Source organism: Heterodontus francisci, chromosome 18, assembly GCF_036365525.1.
Source record: "Heterodontus francisci isolate sHetFra1 chromosome 18, sHetFra1.hap1, whole genome shotgun sequence".
NCBI classification, from domain to species: Eukaryota; Metazoa; Chordata; class Chondrichthyes; order Heterodontiformes; family Heterodontidae; genus Heterodontus; species Heterodontus francisci.
Window position 1 is genome coordinate 12,181,100 of NC_090388.1, and position 20,332 is coordinate 12,201,431.

General features: G+C 44.2%; 1 long non-coding RNA gene across 1 annotated transcript in view; it reads left to right on the plus strand.

Annotated features, from left to right (window-relative positions):
• LOC137379448 (uncharacterized) overlaps nucleotides 1-20,332 on the plus strand; it is a 142,986-nt gene that overhangs the window by 42,801 nt on the left and 79,853 nt on the right. The window contains exon 2 of the long non-coding RNA XR_010976815.1: nucleotides 18,918-18,965. This is a non-coding gene — a long non-coding RNA (uncharacterized lncRNA). The remainder of the gene's footprint in view (nucleotides 1-18,917; nucleotides 18,966-20,332) is intronic.

Sequence of the window (20,332 nt, forward strand, 5' to 3'; positions counted from 1 at the left end):
AATTCTGTGCATTACAGAGGATTCAAGTAATGGTGAATCCTTAATTCTGATAGACAATGGTTTTGCTACACAATGAGTGTTAACTTACATGTGGATTGTTATTTTTGACTGTGCATAATGATTAGTATCATATTTGATCCCGAGATGAGCTTCTGACCACAGATCTGCATCATCGTCTATTTCCATCTTCGTAACATCACTCGACTTCATTCGTGCTTCAGCTTATCTGTTGCTGAAACATTCATCCCTTTGTAATGCTACTTGTTCCAATGCACTCTTGGCTGGTCTCCACATTCTACCTTCCGTAAACTTGAGGTCATCCAAAATTCTGCTCCTCATGTCCTTACTCGCACTAAGTCCCATTCACCATCACCCCTGTGCTTGCTGACCTACATTAACTCCCGGTCAAGCAATGCCTCAATTTTAAAATTCAGCCACCAATGATGGAGCGATTACAATCAAGGATACACAAAAGGCCAGAATTGGAGGAGTGCAGATATCTCAGAGGGCTGGAGGAGTCTACATAGATAGGGAGGGGTGAGCCATGGAGAGCTTTGAAAACGAGGGTGAGAATTTTAATATCGAGGTGTTGTCGAACAGCAAGTCAATGAAGGTCAGTGAGATTGGGGGTGATGAGTGATTGAGGTTTCACGGTGGTCTATTCCTTTTTTGGCATGGGGAAACTCGAAATACCATTGAAAGCATGATGTGTATATGGGCACCTGGCAGTAAAGAAAGACGGGTTTAAGATGGTGAAATTTGATAAGCAGCTAAGTGATCGGTGGTCAGAACTGATGCACAAGCATCGATCAATGCACCAAATCAGAGTGAGCTCACATTTCTTGTAACCACTCCTGAATCTACAGAGAGTGCAGCCCCATGAAGGCAGAAAAACACACTCAGACCCTCAGACAAGGGATGTTACAAGATACAACAGTATTGTATTTTGAGGCCGAGCAAATGGTATCTCTACACTATCAATTTTAAATGAGAGCTAAGTATTTAGTTTAAATAATAAATAATTCACTATGAGATTCTCAGTTGGTGGATTGGTCAAGAGGTGAACAGAACACTCTGGTGCATCCCATGAATCTTGAATTAAAACAATAAAAACACAACGGCTGTTAAATCCTGTTTTGAACAATGTCCTCCATGGTTTCTCTCTGCTCCATGCTCGATTATTTCAGCACTCCTCACTGAGTAGACAGGCTGTTTAGTTTTCTTTATTATGCAAGGCATTTTTCATTTGTCTGTATCAAGTTTCACCCATCTTCCCCATTGTTCTGCCTGCATTTATTTAGCGCCTGTCATGACCTCACAATATCCCAAAGCACTTCACAGCCAATGAAGTACTTTTGACATGTAGACTTTGTTGTAATGTAAGAAACGTGGCAGCCAATTTGCACACAGCAAGATCCCACAAACAGCAATGTGATAATGACCAGATGACCTGCTTTTGTAGGGACGTTGGTTTAGGGATAAATATTGGCCAGGACACCGGGGAGAACTCTCATTGCTCTTCTTTGAAATAGTGTCACGGGATCTTTTACATCCACCTGAGAGAGCAGACAGGGCCTCGAGTTACTGTCACATCTGAAGGACAGCCCCTATGACAGTGCAGCACTCCTTCAGCACTGGCACTCAGCTGTCAACCTACATTAAGTCTCGGGCTTGGGCCCATGACCTTCTGACTCAGGTGTTCTGGACCATTAATTATCCCTCAGCCAACTTCACTAAAACAGATTATCTGGTAATTGTAATTTTGCTATTAGTGGGATCTTTCTGTGCGTAAATTGGCTGCGACATTTCCTACATTACAACAGTGATTACACATTAAAAAGTTCTTCATTGGCTGTAAAGTGCTTTGAGATAACTTGAGGTCGTGAAAGGCACTATATAAATGCAAGTCTTTCTTCTTTCAGACAGTGTACAGTATAATGTCAACAGGATAATCTTAACTTGGGCTGATCTGTAATACAGGTGATTATGGATTTATTGCTCATCATAAACTCTGTCCAATGTTCCTGTTTGATGACTTGAAAGGAAAGGCAAATCAGGTGTGTGTGAGGGGGCATGTTGAGGGCATAACAGGCAGTCTATCCGACATCGCCCAGACTCAACCAGTGGCCAATGTTAAGCCAAGGATTGTGATTGAACGTAAGAACATAAGAAATAGGAGCTGGAGGAGGCCATTCAGCCCTTCGAGCCTGCTTAGCCATTCAACAAGATCGTGGCTGATCTTCTATCTCAACTCCACCTTCCCCCTCTATCCTCATAACACTTAATTCCCTTTGTATCCAAAAATCTATCAACCTCTGCCTTGAGTATACTCAACTACTGAGCATTCACAGCTCTCTGGGGTAGAAAATTCCAAAGATTTGCAACCCTTTGAGTGAAGAAATTTCTCCTCATCTCAGTCCAAGATGGCCGACCCTTTATCACTGTGTCCCTGCATTCTAGATTCCCCAGCCAGGGGCAAATATTTTCTCAGTATCTACCCTGTCAAGCCCCTTAAGAATTTTATATGTTTCAATTAGATCACCTCTCATTCTTTCAAACTCCAGGAAATGTGGGTCATGAAGATTAAAATCGGGCTTTCCATGGGGTGTTTGGAGAGTTTCTCAACCTCAGCTGCATTGGTTGAGGCAGCTTTGCAAAACAACATCAAAGTAGGCCAGCTGTTGAGTTGGCTTCAGCACCCACCTTACTGAAGTACAAGCTGCTGACTACAGACATTACCACATGTCACAGAAAATTCTTGTAAGTGGCACCACACATCCTGTTTTTCTGAGGTGATAGCCTGAAGCCAATCTCATCGGTAGGTAGAAGGGATTTTTTTATTTCACTCACAGCTGCTTTCAGGTATTTAGCACTCAATATCAGACTGTGCAGAGAAAGAAAGAACTTGCATTTACTGTTCAAAGACTTCTAGCACCTTTCTTGACACCCAAAGAGCTTTAAAGCCAATGAAGTATATTTTAAAGTGTAGTCACTGTTGTAATGTGGGAAACGCAGCAGCCAATTTGCGCACAGCAAGCTCCCACAAACAACAATGTGATAATGTCCAGCTAGTCCTTTTTCTCAGTGATGATGGTTAAGGGGTAAATATTCATTGGGGCACCAGAGAGAACTACTGTCCTGTTCTTTGCTATAGTGCCATGGGATCTTTTGCATCCACCTGGGGGGATATACCAGACCTTGGATTAATGAGATCATTATTCTCTCTCATCCTGGCTGTTCCTTCAGTACAGCCCTCATCTGCAGTCCCTTAAGTCTAAGGGATGCAGACTTGAACAGACATGGCGGACAACCAGTTTAGCCATTCGCCACTGGATCTGGCTGGGTCACATAAAGCACTATTGGGCCCTGCTGCCATCTTCCAAAACTGCCCTTCTATTCCAGGATCATCCTGGAATACGAAGATGACCACCCCCCCCACCTCAACGACTTCTTATTTCTACTGCAAACTGTCTTCTTAAACCTGTTAGAATTCGGATAGCAGGGCGATGATGGATAGAGATTTGGTGTCTAGTCTTTACACACTTTCGAAGCTTGCAGCATGCACCACCAATCAACATCCTGTTACAGCCAGGTGAGAAGGGGGTCTCAGGTTCCCCTTTTGCCTCTTCTCTTGTTTGACTGCAACAGGGTTTATTCTTTTTCAACACAGTGATTGAACTTACCACCGCAGTGAGCGCTGGCTCCTGTTCCTCCAATGTAATTACCAAAGAACCAATCAGACAGGTTTTCTTCAGTTTAAACAAGAAAGATGTGGGTTTATTATTCTTAACACTCTAAACCGGTTAAAATTACTAAAATATGTTACGCATTCACATACACACACACAAATAGATTACAGAGGGAAAACAGATTTGGTGGTTGCAGTTGAGTCTGGAATAAATGGAATTTAAATATGGTATATCAGTCCCAGAGTCCTCAGTTGAAATTGCTGTCCTGAAGTCCTTGCTGGGCCACATGCACGGTTGCAGGCTTGCTTCTCAAAGCTCCGGAAGGCAGAAGAGGGGGTTCAATCCTTGTCCCCTAGTTGTTGGCTGTGGCAGTCTGTAGGCTTGAGGCTTTACCAGTTGCAGGCGGGTCTCCTCTGGATCTTTACTGGAGAGAGAGAGAGGGAGAGAGCTGCCCCTTGGATGGCTTTTCAGTTACTCCTGTCTACTTTCTGTCTGAAAAAGCTTACAGTCTCTCCAGAGCAGCACAAGCAGTCAATGACATTACCAAACTCCTTTGTGGTTTTAATGAGGTCTTTCTGGAATCTTCTCTGAGATTCAAGGCACTACCCCTCAAGCTGTCCAGTCACACTTAGTGGGGGTTGGCTCTTTCAAAGTCAATGGGTGTAGATGCCCTTGACGACTGTGCTGATAAGGCCATTTCAGACAATTTAATCAGAGAGCACCCCATTTTTCTAGCTAGGTTGAGTCAGTCGTGTTGTCTTCAGTCTGATCTTTTGGTGTTTCAAATATAAATTGCAGTGGCCATCTTGGCAGCCAGTTTACTTTTTATTTAAAAAAAAAGTTATTTGTAAGAATTTCCAGTAAAAGTCTAAGGCAAGGTTCCAATTGATGAAATTAATATTTCCCATTTGGCATATAAGGTTTTCATGACAATCCCCTCTTTCCATCTGCTGCTATAAATATGAGGACAGATGATTCCCCAATTAATGCCCACCAACTGAATACAATTAACACACAATTAATATACATTTAAATAACAGCAAAATATTGGTGTGGAAGCATCTGTGGAGAGAGAAACAGAGTTAACGTTTTAGGTTGATGACCTTTCATCTGAACTGATGAGCGGTCACAAACCTGAAACATTGGGCTGAATTTTCTTCTCCCACTGCCAGGAGCGGAGGCGGAAAAGAAAAGCGCCGCCACGATCTACCTCGCGGTGGCCCAGGATAATGTACGGTCGGGCCATGCACCCTCCCCAGTCACATGGAGGGGCTGGGCTCTGCGACGCCAACAATGGCGTCAGCTGCCTGTGCGCAGGTGCTGGCAGCATTTTTAAAGGGCAGCCAACCCTGCCGGCTCATTTAAATTTTTAAAGGGCTACTCCCCCGAATGTACCACAAATAAAACTCTCTCCCCTTCCCCCCGCCCAATAGCAATTAAATCCAATATTTGCCTTCTACCCCCCAAAACACTTATCTTGAACACTTGACCTCGACCCCCCGCCTCCAAGCTGATCAAAATGCAGAGGTCACCCCTTCCCACCCTCCTTACACGATTAATGAAGATCTGAATCTGTTTCTCGCTCCTGACCCCACCCCCTTGCACTAATATCCTAAGTTCCCCACTTCCCCACCTCGGTGGCACCTGTTTTCCCCCAAATGGGAAAGTGAAGGTGCGTGAGTGCTGGCTGCCATGTGGATGATCCTGGGAAAGAAGGTAAGATAGCAGCGAATTTTATTTAAATGTATTTATTCACTTCATTTAAATATGTAATTCTGGGTCCTGTCACCCAGCGGTGGGCGGTGGGGGGGGGGGGGCCGCCATGGAGCCTCACTGCCACCGGCAAGATCGGGCCTAGCACTCCCGGCGTCAGGCTCCATGGTGGGCCCCTGCTGGAACAATCCTCCGGGACCACCCCCCCTCCCCCACCCCCCGCCTCCCCCCTTAGAGCCCAGCGTTGGGAGCTCAGTAAATCCCGGCTGTTAACTCTGTTTCTCTCTCCACAGATGCTGCCAGATCTGCTGAGTATCTCCTGCACTTTCTGATATAGATTTAACACCCCCCCCCTCTCCTTTCACCTTGTCCACTCCATCCTTACCTCCAACAATTAGTGCGAGGAGCACATGGACCTCTTTGTCACTAAGATTGCGACCATCCAATCAGCTGTCTCTGCCCTTTCCCTCCTTTCCCCTGGACCGCTGGCCAGATATTCTCTCAGGTTCCAACCCACCCTGGCCCTGAACTGTATCTTTCTCTAGTTTCCCTCCTACTTCCCCTTGTGTCCACTCTGAGCTCATCTTGTCCATGAGACCCACCTCCTGCTCTCTTAATCCTATTTCCACTAAACTGTTGACCACCCAACTTCCCCTCCTGGCTAAAGGCGGGCTCAGGTCTGCAAACGAAACCCGACCCGAGCCCGACAGAACCACATCCAACCCCAAGCCCGACCCGGCCCGAGTCCTTCCATTTTTTTCCCGCGCCCGACCCGACCCGCCCCGACCATCTGTTAATCGACCTTCTGTTTTTCACTTTGTTGCTGATCTGCACAAGCTTATAATAACTGTAACAAAACCCCCTTTCTAGCCCAAAAATTACATTAACAGTGGAGCCACTTACCTGAAGTTGCGATAGAGCGTATCTGATCCGGCCTGACCCGACCCGACCCCGAATGCCGGACCCAGAAGTGCAACCCGACCTGACCCGAACCTGACACATGTCGTCAGGTCCCGTCGGGTTCGGGTCGGGTAGCAGGTCTTTACTCCTGGCTTCCATGTTAGCTTCTTTTGTTAATGGTTTTCTCTCCTCAGGTACTGTGCCCCTCCATCAAATCTATCGTCATCACCCCTTTCCTCATAGAAAGCAACCCTTGACCCCTCTGCCCTTGCAAACTACCATCCCAGCTCCAACCTTGAAAGTGTTATCGACTCCCAAATCCATGCCCATCTTTCTTGAAACTCCATATTTGAATTCCTCCAATCAGGTTTCTGCCCCGCCACAGTTTTGAAACAGTCCTTATCAAAGTCACAAATGACATACTCTGTGACTGTGACAAAGGTAAACTATCCCTCCTCATCCTTCTCGATCTGTCTGCAGCCTATGGCAGAGTTGACCACACCATCCTCCTCCAATGCGTCTCCACTGTCATCCAGCTGGGTGGGACTGCATTCACCTGGTTCCATTCTTATCTATCTAATCATAACCAGAGAATCACCTGTACTGGCTTCTCTTCTCACACCCACACTGTTACCTCTGGTGTCCCTCAAGGATCGATCCTTGGCCCCCTTGAAAACACAATATCAATGTACGCTGACGACACCCAGCTTTACCTCACCACCACCTCTCTTGACCTCTCCACTGTCTCTAAATTATTAGACTGCTTGTCCAACATGCAGTACTGATGAACAGAAATTTCCTCCAAATAAATATTGGGAAGACCAAAACCATTGTCTTCGGACTCTACCACAAATTCTGTTCCCTGGCTATTGACACCATCCCTCTCTCTGGCAACAATCTGAAGCAGGACCAGACTGTTCACAACCTTAGTATCATGTTTGCCTCCACGTGAGCATTAAACCACTTACCTGCACCATCACTAAGACCGCCTATTGCCTCGCCCTTCCCTATCCCTGTAATCTCTCCAGCCCCACAACCCTCCAAGATATCTGATCTCTTCAGCATCCCTGATTTTAATCGCTCCACCATTGGTGGTCAGCTTTCTGGGTCTTAAGCTCTGGAATTCCCTCTCCAAACCTCTCTACCTCACTTTCCTTCTTTAAGACGCTCCTTAAAACCCAACTCTTTGCCCAAGCTTCTAGTCATCTGACCTAATATCTCCTTAAGCGGTTCAGTGTCGTATTGTGTTTTATAAATCTCCTGTGAAGAGCATTGGGGCATTGTCTTCCATTAAAAGCGCTATATAAATTGGTACAAGTTGTTGTTATTGTCTCGTCCAAAATACAGCACCTTTGATAATGCAGCACTCCCTTAGTACTGCACTGAAGTGTCAGTCTCAATTCTCTGCAGTGGGGTTGAACCAAACCCTTCTGGTTCAAAGGCAATTGAACTTCCCACTAAACCAAGGCTAACAGCATCATTTGCAATCTGTACATTTGTAGGATACGTACTTTTGAAATGTTGCAATGTAGGAAATAAATAGAAACTTTAGAATTGTGAGGTGAAAAATAACCGAGGTCCATCAAGTTCACCTTCTCCTGTCCTGGCAGTTAGGTGATAGGATAATGGAGCTGTTGACTAATCATTGTAATCAATCTCAATCAGTTAATCTGCAACAGACCCAGACAGAAGGCGAGGAGAATCCCCAGTGGTGGAGAGCTTTGGGAACCATAGGTCCAAAGCCACCTATTCCTCCCAAGCAATGATGCACTCAGCACATGTCATGTCTCAAATGAATCATAATATTATTTTCTGAAAGAATTCTATCTAATTTGCATTTGAATGAATCAATACCAAATGCTCCCATCATCCCCTGAGGGAGTCTGTTCCATAGATTGACTGTTGACTCACTGAAATATTCGATTCCACGGATTAGTTTTGAATTCAAGCCCCAGCAGTGTCAAAATATATTTTTTAAAATGTCATTGTTGGCATTGTTTCTTGCAAGCGTTCTACTTATCCCTTTGCCCTTGCTCATTGTTCACTTCAATATGTTAGGGTAACGGGAATTCTAACTCATAGATGGTACTATATTTGAAACTGCTTTCAATTATTGTGTAACATGGTGATAGTCAGGTAATATGTGCACAGAATAAGTCTTAAAAGAAATAACTTGTGTTTATTTATAGTTTGCTCCTGTTAACGTCAACATTGCTGTGTTCAAATGATCTAATTTGATTTTTTTTCATGCACTTAATTAAATGGTTTAGCCAAGGGGGATAAAAGTGGGAAAATTTTGCTGGGTTATGCGGAAAGAGCAGGGGAGTGGGACTAATTGGATAGCTCTTTCAAAGAGCTGGCGCAAGCAAGATGGGCTGAATGGCCTCTTTCTGTGCTGTATGATTCTATGATTGTAGGAATTCCATGCCATGTACTGTAACTAGCATGATCTGGGGCAGAGTGGTGGGAAGGGGTAAGAAATTTGGGATGGAATTTTCCATTGGGCTTTATTCTGAAAATTCTGACAATAGTGGGTGGGGCACTTCCCCTGCCCCCATCCTGTTGCTTTCGGAGAATGGACTGACTTGAATTCTAACCTTCCCAGGCAAGCCCACTGCTCCCATTCAGCACATGGCCACTAGGACGGAGGAGGTTGGCATCAAGCTGACAAGTTTGAGAAGTGGCATGTGAATTCAATCATGTCCTTCAAAAGGGAATTGAATAATTATCTGATTAGAAAAAATTTGCAGCGCTCTGGGGAATAGGTGGGTGAGTGAGACTAGGTGAGTTGCTCTTGCAGAGAGCTAGCATGGACACAATGGGCCAAATGGCCTTCTTCTGTGCTGTAACCATTCTATGATTCCAGCTGGATTTCCTTGCTGTATATCATAAAGCCAGAACAGCCTGCTACTTCCCATTAAAACAAAAAAGAATGAACTTGCATTTATATAGCACCTTTCATGACCCCAGGATGTCCTTTTGTTTTGCAGCTAATTTACATTTTGAAGTGTAGTCATTGTTCTAATGTCAGATGCACAATGTGATAATGACCAGATAATCTGTTTTTCAGTGTTGTTGGTTGGGGGATAAACATTGGCCAGTGCTGTGGGATCCTTTATAGAAACCTGAGAGGACAGACGGGGCCTTGGTTTAATATCTCATCTGAAAAATGGCACCTCCAACAGTGCAGCACTCCCCTCAGTACTGCACTGGTGTGCCAACCTAGGTTTTGTGCTGTAGGTTCTTGGAGTGGGACTTGAACCCACAGCCTTCGTGACTCTGAGGCAAAAGTGATAACGAGGATAAGAATTTTAAAATGGAGGCGTTGCTGGACTGGGAGCCAATGTCGATCAGCAAGCACAGAGGTGCTGGATGAATGGGACTTGGTGCTTGGGCAGCAAAGTCAGGACAGTCCAAAGCATTTCTTTTGAACCTGACCTTTCCATGTCACGTGGTCTTGCTAGTCCTATCGTATCAATTACAGATAAGGCCATCTCTGATCACTTCCTTGAGTTAATCACCACCCACACCCCCCTTCCATGGCCCAACTCTCCCTCATTCTGTATACATCCCTGGAAAAAACTATCCCCAAATTCACTTATAACTGTATTTTCAAAATCCCAACAGTCTAACCTTTGCTTCTCCATTTGCCACAATATTTCTACAGCTACTGATTTTCTCAACCTCACCCTCATCTCTACCTTTCATGCCCTAGTGCCCAGTAAAATCATTGCTCTCTCTCACCCGGGTCGTTCCCCCGGTACGGCCATCATCTCCACTCCCTTATGTCCAAGGGACACAGTCATGACAGGATAAGGCAGATAACTGGTTTAGTTATCTTCCACCAGACCTGGCTGGACCACATAAAGCACTAACAGGTCCTGTTACCATCTGCTAAAACTGCTCATTATTCCAGGATCATCTTGGAATGCAAAGATAACCCACAGCTTCTTTTCTCTACAGCAAACTGTCTTCTTAAACCCCTCTCCCCTGTCCCCTCCACCCTCACCTCCTACAATAAGTGTGAGGAGCTTGTGGATTTCTTTGTCACTAACATTGAGACCATTTGATCAGCTGCCTCTGCTGTGTCCCTCCCCACCTGGCCAAATTTCCTCTAATGCTCCCCCTGCCCTAGCCCTGAACTCACATTTTTCTTTTGTTTCTCTCCTATCTTCCCTCATTCCCTCTCTAGGCTCATCTTGTCCATGAGAGCCACCTCCTGCTCCCTCGACCCTATTCCCACTAAACTGCTGACCATCCAGCTTCTCCTCCGGGTCCCTACCTTAGCTAATACTGTTAACAGTTCTCTCTCTTCAGGCGTTGTCCCTCTCTTGTTTAAATCGGCTGCATCGTCCCTCTCCTCAAAAAAGCAGCCCCTGACCCCACTGCCCATGCAAACTACTCTCCCATCTCCAACCTCCCTTTTCTCTTCAAAGTCCTTGAACGTGTTGTCGCCTCTCAAAACAGTTCACATCTTTCTCAAAAGTCAATGTTTGAATCCCTCCAATCAGGTTTCTGCCCCGCCACAATACCAAAACAACTCTTATCAAAGTCACAAATTACATCCTATGTGACGGTGACAAAGGTAAACTATCCCTCCGCATCCTTCTCGACCTGTCTGCAGCCTTTCACACCATTGACCACACCATCCTCCTCCAACACCTCTCCACTGTCGTCCAGCTGGGTGGGACTGCTCTCACCTGGTTCCATTGTTATCTATCTAATCATAACCAGAGAATCACTTGCAATGGCTTCTCTTCCTGCTCCTGCACCGATACCTCTGGTGTCCCCCATGGATCTATCCTTGGCCTCCTCCTATTTCTCATCTACATGCTCCCTCTTAGTGACATCATCTGAACGCACAGCGTTAGTTTTCACGTGTACGCTGACAACACCCAGTTCTACCACACCACCACCTCTCTTGACTCCTCCACTGTTGCTAAGTTATCAGACTCATGATCCAATATCCAGTACCGGATGAGCAGAAATTTCTTCCAAATAAATATTGGGAAGACTGAAGCCATTGTTTTCAGGACCCGCTGCAAACTCCATTCCCTAGCTACCGACTCCATCCTTCTCCCTGGCAACACTGAGATTAAAGCAGTCTGTTTTCAAGCTTGGTGTCACATTTGACCCCGAGATGAGCTTCTGACCTCACATGGGCACCATCACGAAGACCACCTATTTCCACCTTTGCAACATTGCCTGACTTTGCCCCTGTTTCAGCTCATCTGCTGCTGAAACCCTCATTCATGCCTTCGTTACCTCAAGAATAGACTATTCCAATGGACTTCTATCTGCTCTCCCATATTCCACCCTCCATAATCATGAGGTCATCCAAAACTCTGCTGCCTGTGTCTTAACTTGCACCAAGTCACGTTCACCTATCACCCGTGTCTTTGCTGACCTGTATTGGCTCCCAGTTAAGCAACATCTTGATTTTAAAATTCGGATCCTTGTTTTCAAATCCCTCCATGGCCTCATCCAGCCCTACAACCCTCCGAGATCTCTGCCCTCTTCTAATTCTGGTCTCTTGAGTATCCCTGGTTTTAATGGCTCCACCATTGGTGGCCGCGCCTTCAGTTGCCTAGGCCCTAAGCTCTGGAAAACCCTCCCTAAATCTCTCTGCCTCTCCACCTCACTTTCCTCCTTTAAGACACTCCTTAAAACCTACCTCTTTGACCAAACTTTTAATCATCTGACCTAATACCTTTTTATGTGGCTCGGTGTCATATTTTGTTTCATAATCCTCCAGTGAAGCACCATGAGATGTTTTATTACATTAAAAGCACTATATAAATATGAGTTGTTGATGTTGAATTGTAGTTACTGTTGGCAAACATGGCAGTGTGTTTGTGTTGTTTTATTTGTTCACGAAAAAAGACCTCTTTTAAAGAAAAAATGTTAAAAAAACTGAGCAAATACAGCTGGTTTCAGTTACTTTTTTATTACCTTGCAGAGCAAACTCTCTATCTGATGGTCTTCTGTTATTTTTCGTCTGTCTGTCGTATCGTATTGCATCTCTGGAGGAAGTGTAGATCCTTAGTGCCTGTAATGAAAGTGCCCAATATAATGCTGCATTATCTATCAGAGCACTGCAAAAACATGGGCCATGGTAACAAACCAAATCTGCATTTATTCATGAACTGAGATGTAATTATCAGTAATAGACTGGACGTTAATTACCCTGCAGTGCTAAACTGCATTATCTGAGTCTAATTGCTTATTGAGCCCAGCATCATTTTTTTTTGTGACTGAATATTTCATTAAGTCCGAGATGGCCAAAAACACGCTTAGCAGTTGGTTGTAAAAGCAGATCACGCCAATAATGGACTTCCAGATATGCTTTGTCTTTCTACGCTGTCTGTCAAAGCTAGTTGGCTTATCATCCCTTTATCTGGTTGTGCTCAGTACAGCTTGCACTGTAGAGATACGGCTAAAAATGCATTATCATCTGCGCCTGCATATAGAGACTCCACTATTCCCAGCCAGACTGGAAATGACTGGGTAATTTCCCTGTAAATCACATCTGTCCACCATACTCCTGTAAGTGATCATCTGTAATCTTGGTGATGAAAACCAGTTTTGAGAGCTGGAGAAAGGTCATCTCTTAGTGAGAAGCAGTATAGTTGGGTACGATTCCAAGTGCCTAAAGTTTTGGATGTTTACAGGGTCTGTAAGTACCTCCCACATCTGTCAGCTGTGGCTCAGTGAGTAGAACTCTCATCTTTGAGTCCCGCTGCATGAGCTCAAAATCCAGGCAGCACTGTCGGAGATGCCATCTTATGGATGAGACATTAAACCCTCTCAGATGGATGTAAAAGATCCCATGGCACAACTTCAAATTATCCCTCAACCAACATCACTAAAAGCAGTTCTGATGAAAGGACACAGACCGGAAATGCTAACTCTCTCTCTCTCCACAGATGCTGTCAGACCTGACGAGTATTTCCAGCATTTTCTGTTTTTGTTTCAGATTTCCAGCATCCGCGGTATTTCGCTTTTGTATCACTAAAACAAGAGTGTCTGGTGATTATCCCATTGATGTTTGTGGGAGTTTGCAATGTGCAAATTGGCTGTTGGACTTTCTACATTTCAGCGGTGACTGCATTTCATTGGCTGTAAAGGGCTTTGGGACATCTTGAGGTTGTGAAAGGTGATGTACGAAGACAAGACTTTCTTTCATACTGAAATGTGGGTTTGTGTCACAAAGTGAGGTGGGGACAGACTGAGGAAACAGGATATCAGAAACATTAGATCACCAGCAAATGGTGCACACCTGCGTTCCGGAGCATGAGCTGGTCATGACCTGTCTGCCTATCCCTAACCCGCAGACTTGCTTCCAGTGTTGTGGGTTGGGATGATGTTGTCAACATACCTCCTGTACAAAGGTGTTTTTATTTCACTTGTCCTCTGCATTTTGAGTCAGCGCAGTTTACAAAGCCAGGTCCTTTGGTTGCTAAACAAGGTCATTTTTGTTGGCAGCGTTGGAGGGTTTGCTAACATCAGGACCCCAATGCGATTTTTATCGGCAGACGCGCACAGTGCAGGGACAGCCAGTAAAACTGGTTGGCAAGCAGAAGCAGAGCCAGTGGAGGGCCAGAGGAGTGGGTATATTTAATGCTTGTTTTCAGTTTGTGGTAGTTAGTAGGTTCCCTCCCGGCCGCACAAAGAAACCACGGTCTACTCCTGACCCCAGGCCTTCTATCCCCTTTCCCCGCCTTCCGCTACCAGAACCAACCTGCCCGCAACCTCACCCCCACTCCGGAGGCCGGTGCCCTGCTATCGAAGATTCTGCTCACGTCTGCTGGCCAGATAGTGATTTCCACTGGGTCAGGTGGGACTCCGATGTCAAACAATGAAAGGAAGCCTGGCATTTAAAATTTCCCGGGGCTCATGCACAATCTGGGATAGTGGTCATTTACCCTCAGTCACCATTGGTGCTAATTGGGGAATCCTGGGCATGTTGGCAGTCATGATCCAGTCAGTAGCACTCCCATTGTTGAGTCAGAAAGTCATGGATTCAAGTTTCCACTTGCATTTAACTCCAGCCCTACAACCCTCTGCGTTCTCTGCATTCCTCCAAATCTGGCCTCATGCGCATCCTGATTTTAACCACTCCACCACTGGTGGCAGTGCCTTCAGCTGCCTAGCCCCTAAGGCCTGGAATTCCCTCCCTAAACGTCTCCGTCTCTCTACCTCTCTCTCTCCTCCTTTAACATGCTCCTTAAAACCTACCTCTTTGATGAAGCTTTCAGTCACTTGTCCTAACATCTCCTAATGTCCTTATCTCCAGTGTCAAATTTTGTTTGATAACACTTCTGTGAAGCACCATGGGTTTACTACATTAAAGGCACTAAAAAAATGCAAATGGTTGTTGTTGTTCAAGCTACAGTATTTTCTTTCAAGAATGTATAGCATTTTACCCTTTTCCATTTCCTTCCTGATTTCAACATCATATTATCTTATGTTTATCTGCACCACTAAACTTGCCAAGAATCAAAGAAAATCAATTAATTAAGCTTAGTGAAAACAACTTTTCAAAAAAAAGGACTTGCATTTCTGTAGCGCCTTTCACAAACTCAGACCATCCTAAAGTGCTGTATAGCTAATGCAGTGCTTTTGAAGTGTAGTCACTGTTGTAATGTAGGAAATGCGGCAGTCAATTTGTGCACAGCAAGCTCCCACAAACAGCAATGTGATAATGACCAGATCATCTGCTTTTGTGATGTTGATTGAGGGTTAAATATTGGCCAGGCCACTGGGGAGAACTCCCCTGCACTTCTTCAAAATAGTGCCCTGGGATTTTTTATTTCCACCTGACAGGACCTCAGTTTAACATTACATCTGAAAGACAGCACCTCTGCTAGTGCAGCACTCCCTCATTAGGAATGTCAGTCTGCATATTGTGCTGAAGTCTCTAGAGTGAGACTTGAACTCACAATCTTCCAACCTCAGAGAGGGCTGCCCACTGAGACTGTGGCTGACACCACAATCCACACTTTCCCGTGACCTTTTCTTCGCTGCTAAACCTACTGTGCAGAACGCCTCTGAATCAGGACCTTATTCTCGCAGAAGATTGCTAAATGAGGTGTGAAAAGAAGGCATGCCATAACCTTTCTTTAGAAAAGCAAACCCAAATTCACAAAAGAACTGGCAGACAGTGGCAGATGGAGACTGTGAGACACTTTAACCCTTCGCATGCTTCCTTTTCCTTGCAGTACATGCACAATCAACCAAAATGCCCCTGCTGTATTTTAGAAAACTGGGAGGAGATATTAGGACAGCCTGAGTCTTCTTGGCAACTAAATCTTCTGTACAAAGGAAGACTCTCTGCGCGTGCTCATTTGTGTTGCACAGAGCCTCTTACTGTGCTTTACAAAACACAGACCACACAATGACAATCGGCGAGAGTTTGCGTTCACTTCCCTGATGTTAGTATCAGTTTTCTTTCAGACAACATCTTGATTTTAAAATTCTTTTCCCTGTTTTCAAATCCCTCCGTGGCTTCACGCCCTTTCTGCTTCTGTAACCGATAACACTTCTGTGAAGCACCTAAGGATGTTTTACCACGTCCTTCAGATGAGGCGTTAAACAAAGGCCCTGTCTGCCCTCTCCGGTGGATGTAAAAGATCCCATGGCACTATTTTGAAGAAGAGCCGGTGAGTTCTCCCCGATGTCCTGAGCAATATTTATCCCTCAATCAAAAAAAAAACATAAAAACAAATTATCTGGTCGTTATCACATTGCTGTGTGTGGGAGTTTGCTGTGTGCAAATTGGCTGCTGTGTTTTCTGCATTACAACAGTGTCTACACTTCAGAAGTACCTCATTGGTCATAAAGCACTTTGGGTTGTCCTGAGGTCATGAAAGGAGCTATATAAATGCAAGTTTTTCTTTTCTTCTTTTCTTTACCATGTTATAGGTGCTACATAAATGCAAGTTGTTATCCTATAACCTAACTGGTGTTTGTGTTCGGCACTGCTTCAATTGTGGAGAGTTGGAAGGTACTTTGGATTGTGGAAAAGAGCCTTAAATTGAGGAACGTACAAGGATTTCCACATCAATAACTGAAGTAATATGGATGAGCAAGTCTATACAATGACCTAAAATGATCTAATAATCCCTTAAATTCAACATCTGTGTGGTTTAAAGTGAATGTAAAGAAATTACAGTATTACAGTGTGTCCTCAGTTCAGTCCATATTATAAAAGGGGTATAAAGGCATTGGAGAAGATGCAAAAGTAGATCTACAAGGATGATACCAGAACTAGGAGGTTATACCTATCAGGCAGGATTGAACAGGCTGGAACCTGCTTTCTCTAGATAAGAGAAGGCTGAGGGGTGACCTGATAGAGGTCTTTAAAACTGTGAAAGGGTTTGACATGGTAGATGTAGAAAAAATGTTTCCACTTGTGGTGGAGACCAAAACAAGGGGCCATAAATATAATAAAAGCAAAATACTGCGGATGCTGGAAATCTGAAACAAAAACAAGAAATGCTGGATTCACTCAGCAGGTCTGGCAGCATCTGTGGAAAGAGAAGCAGAGTTAACGTTTCGGGTCAGTGACCCTTCTTCCGAAGAAGGGTCACTGACCCGAAACGTTAACTCTGCTTCTCTTTCCACAGATGCTGCCAGACCTGCTGTGTGGGCCATAAATATAAGTTAGTCACCAATAAATCTCATAAGGATTTCAGAAAAAACATCTTTATCCAGAGAATGGTGAGAATATGGCACTCGCTACCACATGGAGTAGTTGAGGTGAATAGTATAGATGCATTTAAAGGTGGGGGGGGGGGGTGCAGGTTAACACATGATGGAGAAAGGAATAGAAGGTTATGTTAATTTGGTTAGATGACGTTGTGTGGGAGGAGGCTCATGTGGAGCATAAACACCAGTTGGGCTGAATGGCATGTTCCTGTGCTGTACATTCTGTGTAATTCAATGTAAAATGAATCTCCATATCACGGAAAGAACTTTCAGATATAATAAAGCAATGAGGAAACATTTCGAGCACCAAGAATTTTGATTAGAAATGATATGATGGGTTATTACAATTTATTACCAATGCAATGTCAAACAAAGCTCAATGACATTCCTATTAATGGTCAGTATGTTAATGCTGGCATAACATCAGTATTTTGACAAACACAGGGTGAGTAATAGCTTGTGTTGAACAAAGAGATAAATACTTAGTGAAATATGAAATGATAATCATCTAGTTTATGTTTATTGAGACACAATGAAGGATTTGCATCCCTTGACTTGGCATTCAATGACATCATTGCACGTGAATTATTAATATTAGCCTTCTGAGTTCCCTGCTCTCTGCCACTAAGTGAGATGACTTCATGCTATTTAATATGGCTCTAGGAAGACAGCGAATGAATGGGTTTTGTTGTTTGCATTTCCATTCCGCAATTTATCTCACTTTTCAGAAGTAATTATAAGCGCTTTCCTTTCATATAATCCCTTATTAAGTGGCGTCGCTTGCAACCTTGTGAGTCCCCAGAGCCAGGAAGAAATTATTCATTGCTTTAAAAGCGTAACAAAAATTCCCCGGTTAGTCTTCCATTCACCTCTGTAGTCCCCTCAAGCTGCTAACTAAAACACACGTCATAGACCTTTAAAAAATGGAAGTAAACAAACCGTTCCTATTTTAGGGGGATCGTAACTGTGAGGTGTTACCTGCTACATAGGGACCAACACAGTGACCATTGTAAATGTCCTGCTCCATGATCTCACTCTGTAGGTTCATTTACCATGGACACAAACCCAAAGTCTTGATTCCTGACTTTCTGCTACTACTATTCATTCTGAATTTTCAAGTTGGATCTTCACCTTCAGACGTTTGGGTGCATTGTCTGCACCTGGCTTGCATTTGTACAATCAGGCATTCGGCCCTTCATTTAATTATAGAAGGTGGGGGGGGGAGACGCCTGAAAATTTGCCCCATCCAGTTCGGGGCCTGACATATTTCAGGTGCCCTTGGGAGCGCAGGATTCTGATCCCCACAATTGGGTCTCATTGCATCCAATTTATGCCCATGAAGCAGGAACAAGAAGGTCTAATTTCTACTCCAATGTGTTGAAATTCAGTGCAATTCTGAGAAATCTTTGTGAGAACCTGCAATCACTCAATATCCAATTTAACTGAAAGTAAATACGCTCAAGGAATCAAAGCCATTTCTGTTCTTTTTATCAGAGAAAAGTGATTTTAAGAGCGAATATAGATGGGGTGACATCGAAATCATTCCATATGGTAGCTGCTATCATATTTACCTTTAATCCGAGACTGTAAAATGATTCAAGTGGATCAAAGTTTTGCCAAACAGTTTTTTCATGAATAAGTTTCTAGGGTAACGTAAATCCCTAATCCTCTAGAGTTGTATAACAGCATTGTATCAATGCCATCCTGCCCTCGTTTCTGTGGCTATAGAAGTAATCAGGCCTTTCAAACATAGGTAAGGTGATAAGCGGCTCTGAACTTTATTGAATTTGTTGAATCAAATAAACAGCTAGATTGAAGATTGTGCACAAGGCCATTGGGGAGAGTAGGAGTTGCTCGGTAAACCAGTTGTGATGGTTCTAATTACAATCCTGTTTCTGTCTCCAGGTCCAATCCCCTTTGACGATGCTCTTTTGCGCTGATTCATTTTGCAGGGTAGGAATGTATCCTTTATTGTGCTTTTCAGGATCTATTCAGTCTTTGAAGCAGGTTTTAAGAGGCAGCTTTTCTTATCTTGCCTCACTCGTCCAGCACTCATCTCCGACATTTCTATCCTTACTTGTCCAGCACTCATGTCCTACATTTCCCTCTGATTTTCCTCCTCTTTTGCTTTCCAATCTGATCTGAAAAATTCCCATTCGTAAAGGGCAGAATTTAACATCCGCCCATAACTAAGACTGTCTGCGTCTAATGTGTGGTGCAAAATACTTTATGCTAATGCACAATAATCCAAAGTAACGTTTGTATAGGTGTTTACACTTTGTACAACACAACTTACACACTGAAATATATACAGAGCTAGAAATTCTGTCTGTTTATTGGGCACTGAACAGCCTACTAATCTCCCAACATTCCCAGCTGGAAGTGTATTGGATAAGGTTGATGTACTAGTGGCAGCAACATAAGTCAAGGACTGGTCTGAATAATTTATTTTCATGAGGGTCGCACATGTCTTACAGGAGCGGTTTTCAATTTTTGGATGCCCCAGCACTTCACCTACCCTGAGCTGAAATAACACAACATAATGTGGCACAAACTAGCAGGCGGTTCCACAATATCTAACTGACTGTGAAGCCAAGAGGAGCAGGGGACCCTCTCCTGACTCCACATTAAAGGAATATGGGCCGTTCCACTCCCCTCCACTCCCCCACTCCCCACCGACTATTGATCATCCTAAAGGAATATGGGCTGTTCCACTCACCTCCACTCCCCCACACCCCACCGACTATTGATCACCCCCCCCCCGCCCCCACATTGGCCATCAATTGCCCCCCACCCCTGGGGCCCAAGGCCCATGACCCGATCGCCCCTCCTTCCTCACTTACCTGAGAGCTGCTGCTATGCCCGTAGTGGTCCAATCTTCAATTTGGATTTGCCGGTAGCTGCATGTAGCTCGCCATTTCCATGGAAACGAGACCAAGGTCCAATATCGGGGCATCACTATTCAGATGTAGGGACTGAACCCTCTACCCCATTCCTCCAAAAAGTGGGCGCGCCCAAGTTTTTAAGGCCTAAATGACTGCTAATCCATTGCCTGGATTCACCTTTCATCCACAGATTTATAAAGTAGCAATGCTGCCTTACAATATGAAAGCATGACATGGAGATATTACATAGATCCCCTGCTATTGGATGATTATCATGTAAACTGCTGTACACGTTATTAAACAAATGGATTCTGATTTGCAAAGCAATTACAGAAAGACGGTAATTACAGTTACTTTCCTGCACAATTACCTGACTAATATCATTCTACTGCTGGTGTCAGGGAAATCAATTTGTAATGAATGTTCAAATCAACT